Source organism: Euphorbia lathyris, chromosome 1 (assembly GCF_963576675.1).
Source record: "Euphorbia lathyris chromosome 1, ddEupLath1.1, whole genome shotgun sequence".
In the NCBI taxonomy this organism is placed as follows: Eukaryota; Viridiplantae; Streptophyta; class Magnoliopsida; order Malpighiales; family Euphorbiaceae; genus Euphorbia; species Euphorbia lathyris.
Window position 1 is genome coordinate 77,844,237 of NC_088910.1, and position 9,081 is coordinate 77,853,317.

The following is a 9,081-nucleotide window of genomic DNA, read 5'->3' on the forward strand; positions in this document are numbered from 1 at the left end:
AATGGCTGGAAGAGTACCAGAGCAACCTAATCAAGAAGGAGAAGGTGAAAACAATAATCCACCAGTCATGAGAATCAGAGATTACTCTAGACCTACCACGGAAGGTCACTCGTCGTGCATTGTGATGCCTAACGAAGGGAACAACATGTTCGAAGTGAAAGCATCCATGATACAAATGTTACAAGCAGCCGTGCAATTCAATGGGTACCCCATTGAAGATCCTAACGCACATATCCAAGAATTTGTTACCATGTGTAACACCTTCCGATCGAACAGAGGAGTTGCCGATGACATGATAAGGCTGAAGCTGTTTCCTTTTTCTCTTAAGGATAAAGCAAAGAACTAGCTAAAGAACTTACAACCAGGGTCCATTACAACCTAGCAGGACATGGCCAGTGCATTTCTGATGAAATACTTTCCACCAAGACAGGCTATCAAACTCATAAATGAGGTGTCCCGCTTTGTACAAGAAGAGGATGAATCTTTGGCAGAAGCATGGGAAAGGTACAAGGAGTTGTTAAGGAGTGTACCAAATCATGGCATCCCCATGTGGATGCAAGTACAAAATTTCTACAATGGAGTCACTAATACGTACAAAATCCAGATTGAATCCATTGCAAATAGTAATCATGAGGATCTTGAACCACAAGCCTTGTATGACCTCATTGAAAAGGTTGTAAGCATAAGTTATAATTGGCACTCAGCTAGGAGTGAAGGGAAGAAGACGGCAGATGGTGACGTAGTTTCCAAGCTGACCACCCAGGTGGAATAGTGATGAGGCATAGGATCTAGGGGTATAGAGCTTTTCTAGGACGACTTAAATTTGTATTCCGATGAATGTGCTACTAATATGGATGTGATCTTTCTAATGCTCTAACTCTACTAGACGCAACGACTACTTAGGGGCAAGTGTACCCCGTCGTATCAAGTAATAATCCGGTTAAGACCGGGTATCGAATCCACGGGATTTATAATTACAAGTATTAGACGACTCAGTTTCGTATGTTATTTAAGCGGTAATTACTTTGGGGTTAAGTAAGACACAACTACACACTATTCCTCACTATTGGCGACACAGATTCATGTAGCTAAAACTCTATGAAGTGGGATGAATATGATAAGTTATAGCTATGATAAACAATGACTCTAAATGTATACGGATAATAGTTTACCCTTGCAAAGACGACCAAGTGTAGTAGAACCGACCCGTGAAGCACTTAGACTACGTGATTCCTAGTCAAGGCGTGTCTAATGCGGGGGAATTAGAAACTAGGGCCCGTAAGTTCCGTGGCTTGTCAATTCCTACGGTTTCTGGTTTGTCACTTCCGGTAAGGCAACACCTATATAACTCCCTAAAGATAGCCCGAATGGCGGCGGTAATCGCGTTCTCCTACACAATAATCAATTATCAATATCAAAACAAGCAATAAACATTAACACATAAAGGGAAATAGAGATTATAAATCATAAATTATAAATATGCAAAGTGATTAGATGAAATACAACCAAGCCTAGTACATAGGAAGAGTTCAAGCTAATTAGCAAGTAAAAAGGGAGAATCCGCCCTTGGAACTAGCTAACCGGACTCAAAGCCGTCTCCTAGGTCGTGGAGGTGGAACTCTCGAGCTTGGTGACGAATGGTGGAACGGAACGTCAATGGAACGCCGGAACAACGAACAAGCTCTCGAGGGGGAGAGTTTAACTTACAAAATCTGAATCTAAATTACAAGGAAAGAAAAGAGTATAGTGTAGCTCTCTAGTATGTAGTTGGTGTCAAATGAAGTTCAAGAGCTTCCTATTTATAGACATCAAACAAGGGCAAGTTTTTAATTTCACAAAGCACAAGTATGGAGCAACATTATTTGGTGCAGAAATCCCATGATACGCCCCACGTAAATTGGTCTACGCCCCGCGTAAATGCCCATTCCGTCAGAAAAACTCCTGCATGTGGACCAATTCATTGTCTTGTTGTCTCAAGCACGCCCTGCGTAAAGGATTGTACGCCCCGCGTGTTTGAGTCTCTGGAGTTTTATTGCTTGAATTGGTGCTTTTACGCCGTGCGTAGCTGAAGTACGCCCCGCGTAAAAGAGTCTCTGATCTTTTTACGTTGAAGAATTGCCTTTTACGCCCCGCGTATATGGTGGTACGCCCCGCGTAAGGAGAGTTGACTCTGGGAGACAATGCAGTCTGACTTTCAGGATTAGGCCAATTATTGCCGACATGTGTCATACGCCCCGCGTAGAGTGGCATACGCCCCGCGTATGCTGAGTCAGTTCCACATGGCTTCTGCGGATAAGGCAATCATTACCGACACCATGTTTCACGCCCCGCGTAGAGGATTATACGCCCCGCGTATGGAGTGGATTTTTTTTTTTTGCTCCTTTCTCGTACCTGAAATACAAAACTTGAGAGCCGAGTTAGCTTGACGTTTTTATTTCCTAAACTAATCAAAAATGAGGAAAATAAACTGAAAGTATGAGATTTATTTTTATTTCTTTATTTTATCAAAACACTTTATTTTTGTAATTAAACTTATTTATTTTATCCAAAATCAACCCGTAAATCACGCTAAAAAATAGGGGTAAAATACCCCTATCAAACCTCCTCGGACTTTAAAGTTTTACTTGTCCTCAAGTAAAAGAAATCGAAAGACAAGGGATTGAGAAAACTAAGAAACAAACCGAAGGTTGGTTTTGCCAAGTGCGTGATTTCAAAGTTATGGTTTTGTGCAAAGGTTCCGGTAAGTACCTACGCAAACAATTGAGTACGAAACTTGTTTGAAACCTCCATGATCAAGATTTTAATAGGCAATATTAACGGGGGTTGATTATCTTTTGAGAACTCGATAGTACCTCACCAAGGGATTTCGCTCTTACGCTCAATTTTAGGTGGGTCGGTGTTTTATCACTCTTCTTTGCACTTACTCGAGATCATGTTGAGTTTGCATTTTTATCCGGGTTTTTCCTCCTAAAATATGGTTAGGCAATATTAAAAATGAACCTGGAGGGGGGTTGTAATGTGGGTGGCTTCTTTAGTGGTTAGTTTAAAGAAACTCGAGTTCAAAAATACCGTTTTGTGATTGCACCGTATCATTGCTTATTTTGGCCTTGGCGAATTTTACAAGACGTACTTCAAAATTGCTCGAGTGGAGCTTTGAGAATGCCTTATTATTTATTGTATCCTTTGTTTTGATAGAGGCACAAAAACAATATTTTGAGAGCTAATGGTGCTCATTTGCTAAGGCCGTGACTTATTTCGGGTAATTCGGGTGCAACTTGATTATGTCGGTAATTGAACAAGAGGAAAAAGGGTTAAATGTTAAGAGGGTATTAACAAAAAAAGTTGGTTAATAGGCTCGAGGGGGTTTCCTAATGTTTAATGAAAATGAGAAAAATAAATTAAGAAAAATTAGCCTAAGTGGGTTCGGTTTATCATTTATTGCCCTTTTACCACAATAAGTGTACTTAACTCGGTATTAGATGCAAATTTTATGAGTCGAGTGAAGTCAAAGCTCTCGAAAAATTGTGAAAGAATTAGAGTTCTCGTACGAACTCTTTTAGGCTCAAATATAACTCACAAAGATTCGGGTTTAAATTGTGTACTATCAAGTTTTCGCTAAATTCTCAACTATCCCGTTTTTATTGCCTTTTTAAAGTTCATTGTGGAGATAACATTTGGGTTAAGACTCAATGCCTTAGTTTGGTACTAATCCTAAGTTTTGCACAAATTCCCTAACTTTAAGATCAAGACTAAAATTTCTTAATCGAATCATTCCTTTATGTTCCGACGTTTTTACTTTTGATGACAAATAACGGAACTTTTAATTAATTTCCGAAGGAGGGGCACGTGTCGGGAAAATTTAAAAGAGTAAATAAATTAGTTTAATTATTTTGTTGTTATTAAATTTTTATTTTTGTTTTTAGTAGTGCAAAACAAACGTTAAGTGCGGGGTTGCACGTTCCTCCGCGTTATTTAAAATGACGCATATTCCAAGGGCGTCGCAAAAAGAAACTAAAACAAAAACAAAAATAAAGCTAAGGAAGGGAAAGAAGGAGACCCTAAGTGGCCAGGGACCCTACGCGAGGCGTGCCCAGGGGGGCGCCCCGCGTAGGGCGGCGTTTAAATCCTTTATTTGGGCAGAGACTCAAGTACGCGGGGCGCAATAGGGAGGGCGCCCCGCGTAAGTCGGTGTTTTTATTCCTTTTGGAGTCAGAGACTCAAAGACGCGGGGCGCAATAGGGGACGCCCCGCGTGTTTGAGTTTCTGAACTTTAGGAACCACGGAAAGGAACTTATACGCGGGGTGTAAGAAGGGGTACGCCTTGCGTAAAAGGTGTCTCTTGTAGAATTTTGGATCAGAGGCACAAAGACGCGGGGCATGCATAGGAAGACGCCCCGCGTATTGTGTCGAATTGGGATTTGGCTTTCCGTGGCTGGGAAGCGAAACGAAGAAAACAAGGAAAAATTGAACAGATATATACAAGGAGTTTGAGAGAGTTAAACCAATGCTACGTTTAGAGTCGGAGTAGCTCGACTTTCCTTTGCGATGTGCAAGCTTACGGTGGTGCGAGGAGTGTGGTTTCGCCTTGTTGTGGAAAAACGCCGCCGCGGTATATCTTTAGACGGTGGCCATTGACCCGTAGGGTTGCATTGTCGGGACCTTGGATTTCGCATGCCCCGGAGGGGTGCACATTGATGACGGTGTATGGGCCCGACCACCGACTTTTCAATTTTCCGAGAAATAACCAGAGGCGAGAATTGTAGAGGAGAATATGATCCCCCTTGTTGAACTCCCGAACTTAGATGTGCTTGTCGTGCCACCGCTTGGTACGTTCTTTGTAGAGTTTGGCATTTTCGTATGACCCTAAGCGGAGTTCATCAAGAGTATTGAGTTGGAGGAGGCGGTGTTCTCCCGCAGCTTGCATGTCAAAATTTAAAAATTTCAGCGCCCAATAGGCTTTATGTTCCAATTCCACGGGCAAATGGCATGATTTTCCAAAAACTAGATGATAAGGGGACATCCCGATGGGCGTCTTAAACGCCGTGCGGTAAGCCCAAAGAGCATCATCGAGATTCAAGCTCCAGTCTTTTCTAGAGGAGTTAACCGTTTTTTCTAAAATACGTTTTAACTCTCAGTTAGAAACCTCAACTTGCCCACTAGTTTGCGGGTGGTAGGGTGTAGAGACTCGGTGTGCAACCCCATATTTAAGTAAGAGTTGATCGAATTGTCGGTTGCAAAAGTGGGAACCCCCATCGCTAATGATAGTCCGAGGGGTTCCGAACCGAGTGAAAAATGTTTTTCTTTATGAATTTCCCTACCGCCTTAGAGTCGTTTAAAGGTAAGGCAACAGCCTCCACCCATTTGGAGACATAGTCAATCGCTACAAGAATGTAAGCATTGTTATGCGACTTAGGGAAAGGTCCCATGAAGTCTATCCCCCAAACGTCAAAAAGTTCGCAAACTAAGATCCCTTGTTGGAGCATTTCGTGTTTTCGGGAAATGTTTCCGCTCCTTTGACAAGCGTCACATGATTTGACAAAGTCTTGGGAATCTTTGGACAAAGTAGGCCAATAAAACCCACATTGTAAGACTTTTTCCATAGTCCGACTAGGGCCAAAATGGCCCCCCGGCTCTTGGGTATGACACATATGTAACACATGATTAACCTCTTCTTCCGGTATACACCTACGAATAATGTTATCGGCACAAGATTTGAACAGATAGGGTTCTTCCCAAAAATAATGCTTAGCATCGTGAAAGAATTTCTTACGCTGCTCATATGTAAGGTGCGGGGGAAGAATATTACCGGCTTTGTAGTTTGCCATATCGGCATACCAAGGTAAATATGTTACCGCGTAGAGTGCTTCATCGGGAAAGGTCTCCTTAATCTCAACAGCTTCCGAAGATTCGCCTTGTTCGCCTTGTAAGCGAGAGAGATGATCGGCCACAACATTCTCCACTCCTTTTTTATCTTTGATCTCGATGTCGAATTCTTGTAGGAGTAGGATCCACCGTATCAAGTGTGGTTTGGCGTCCTGCTTAGTCATCAAGTACTTGAGAGCTGCGTGGTCAATGTATACGATAATTTTGGATAACACAAGATATGACCTAAATTTATCGAAAGCAAAAACAACGGCAAGCATCTCCTTTTCCGTGATGGAATAGTTTTGCTGGGCCTCATTGAGCGTTTTGCTCGCATAATAGATAGGGCGAAAGAGTTTATCCACCCGTTGGCCCAAACAAGCGCCTACAGCCAAATCACTCGCATCACACATGAGTTCAAAGGGGAGGTTCCAATTGGGTTTCACCATGATAGGTGCATTAACTAGTTTTTCCTTTAGCGTATTAAATGCAAGTAAACATTCAGGGGAAAAACTAAATTCCGCATCCTTTGCAAGGAGTTGGGTCAAGGGGGTTGCTATCTTAGAGAAATCCTTGATGAATCGTCTATAGAACCCTGCATGACCCAAGAAACTCCGAATTCCCTTAACGTTGATTGCTGGAGGTAGTTTTTCAATTACCTCGATCTTGGCCGGGTCGACCTCGATCCCCTCCCCGGACACCTTGTGTCCCAAAACAATGCAATCTTGAACCATAAATTGACATTTTTCCCAACTGAGCGCAAGGTTAGTGTCTTCGCAACGTTGGAGGACCTTATCAAGATTACTTAAACAAATTTCAAAGGACGACCCAAAAACAGAAAAATCGTCCATGAAGACTTCCATGAAATCCTCAATCATTTCGGAGAATATAGCCGTCATGCACCTTTGAAAGGTGGCGGGGGCGTTACAAAGCCCAAATGGCATCCGCCTATATGCAAATGTCCCATACGGACAAGTGAATGTCGTTTTTTCCTGATCCGAAGGATCGACGAGAATTTGCATATAACCGGATAAGCCATCGAGGGTGCAAAAGAATTTATGGCCCGCCATTCTTTCCAACATTTGGTCGATGAACGGCAAGGGAAAATGATCTTTTCGGGTGGCTTCGTTAAGTTTTCTATAATCAATGCATACTCGCCACCCGGTTACTTTCCGTGTGGGGATTAATTCCCCTTGATCATTTTCCGTCACCGTTGTGCCCCCTTTTTTGGGAACACATTGGACCGGGCTAACCTATGGACTATCGGAGATAGGAAAGATTATACCTGCGTCGAGGAGTTTGATTACCTCGGCCTTCACTACCTCTTTCATATTGGGGTTAAGCCGTCGTTGCGGCTGCACGGAGGGCTTGACTTTATCCTCCATAAAGATGCGGTGTGTGCAAATGGTGGGGCTGATCCCTTTTATGTCGTGAATGGTCCACCCAAATGCGCCTTTATGTTTTTGTAATACCGCAATGAATGCTTCCTCCATTTCCGCTGTCAAAAGCGAAGAAATAACAACCGGTAAGAAATTAGGAGGTTGTAAAAATACGTATTTTAAATTAAGAGGCAAGGGTTTGAGTTCCAAAGTTGGAGGTTCCTCAAGGGAGGTCTTCGGCTTTGCTTTGCTATCCTGGTCTAAACCCTCAAACCGGCTCCTTGCCAATAGACATCGTTCTATTTCGGAGGAGTATTCAAACGGCTTGTTCAATGGCTCCTCATCCAAATGCTCAACACCATCTATTTTCGAAGAGGTTCCCGCGGAAGACCTATCACAAAATTCTTCAACAAAGAGATCAATAGAGTCCACGAAATTTACAGAATTACAATCCGCCATGGCATTAGATGGAAATTTCATGGAGTTATACACGTTAAATTCTACCTCTTCGTCTTGCAACCGTAGGATGAGCTTACCTTCGTGGACGTCAATGAGAGTCCTACCTGTTGTAAGGAATGGTCGTCCTAGGAGGATTGGTACCGAATCGTCTTCCGCCATATCGAGCACTACAAAATCGGTGGGGAAAATGAACTTGTCCACTTTCACTAAGACATCCTCCACAATTCCTTTTGGCCGGGCAATGGATCTATCAGCCAGCTGAAGCGTCATATTGGTAGGCTTAGGTTCTCCCAAGCCGAGCTTCCTGAATACAGATAAAGGCATTAGATTGATGCTAGCGCCTAAATCACATAAAGCTCTCCTAAACTCAACATTACCAATCGTGCAAGGGATAGAAAAACTACCTAAATCCTTGAGTTTAGGTGGGAGTTTGTTCATTATAATCGCGGAGCATTCCTCCGTGAGCGCTACCGTCTCATTATAATCCAACTTCCTCTTTTTGGCGAGGATTTCTTTAAGAAACTTCACATATGTGGGCATTTGCTCCAATGCTTCCGCAAGTGGAATGTTAATGTGATGTTTCTTAAAGATTTCCAAAAACTTGCTGTATTGGTGGTCCAATTTTTCCTTTTTAAGTCGTTGTGGAAAAGGGAGCTTCGGCACATAAGCTCCAATTGGGTCACACACATTTTTATTCTTATCCAAGGAAGTTGAGGGTTTTGGATCCGAACCGGGGTTGCTTACCACTTCCGGTTCATTACTTACCTATGGAGCGGGTGGAGTCGCCTTTGGAACCTGTGGTTCCAAACCCTTACCACTACGGAGAGTTATTGCTTGTGCGGTCTTCCGATCTTTTGGTTTCGGGTTTGGTTCGGTGTTAGTCGGGGGAGACCCATGTTGTCTCCCTTGTCGTTGGCGACTTAATTGGGCCACTTGCTGTCCCAAGTCCCTGCAAAATGCTTCGTTGTTAGCAAGACGGGAAGATATTTCTTTAAGAATATCAATTACCATTGCGTCTTGCGCATTGCTAGGAGGTTGTGATTTTTGCCCTTCTTGGTCATGAGGGAATTGGCCCAACCCTTGTTCCACAAATTTACCATGGGGTTCGGATGGGGGCTTCAATACATTCCGCTCGTTATCATGAGATGGAATGTGTTGAAGCCTCCTTCCGTTATTATTATTGTTATGGTGGTGATAAGCATGCGTGTTAGGATAGGAGTTATAATGAGAATTATACCTTTGTTGCCCCCCTACATAACTTACGCTTTCGGTGTCACCGGCAAAAGGGCTTCCGGCTTGACAATCCCTACCTTGGTGGCCACCACCACAGTGAGAGCACACTAAGACTTGTGCTGAATTTTGGAGGCTCATTTGCGCCATT

At 43.0% G+C, this 9,081-nt stretch overlaps 1 non-coding gene across 1 annotated transcript; it reads right to left on the reverse strand.

The window, feature by feature from the left end:
- Nucleotides 1–436: 436 nt before the first annotated feature.
- On the reverse strand, nucleotides 437–543 carry LOC136215938 (small nucleolar RNA R71). The gene has a single exon (XR_010682940.1). It is a non-coding gene; the product is annotated as a small nucleolar RNA R71 (small nucleolar RNA).
- Between the last annotated feature and the right edge of the window lie 8,538 nt (nucleotides 544–9,081).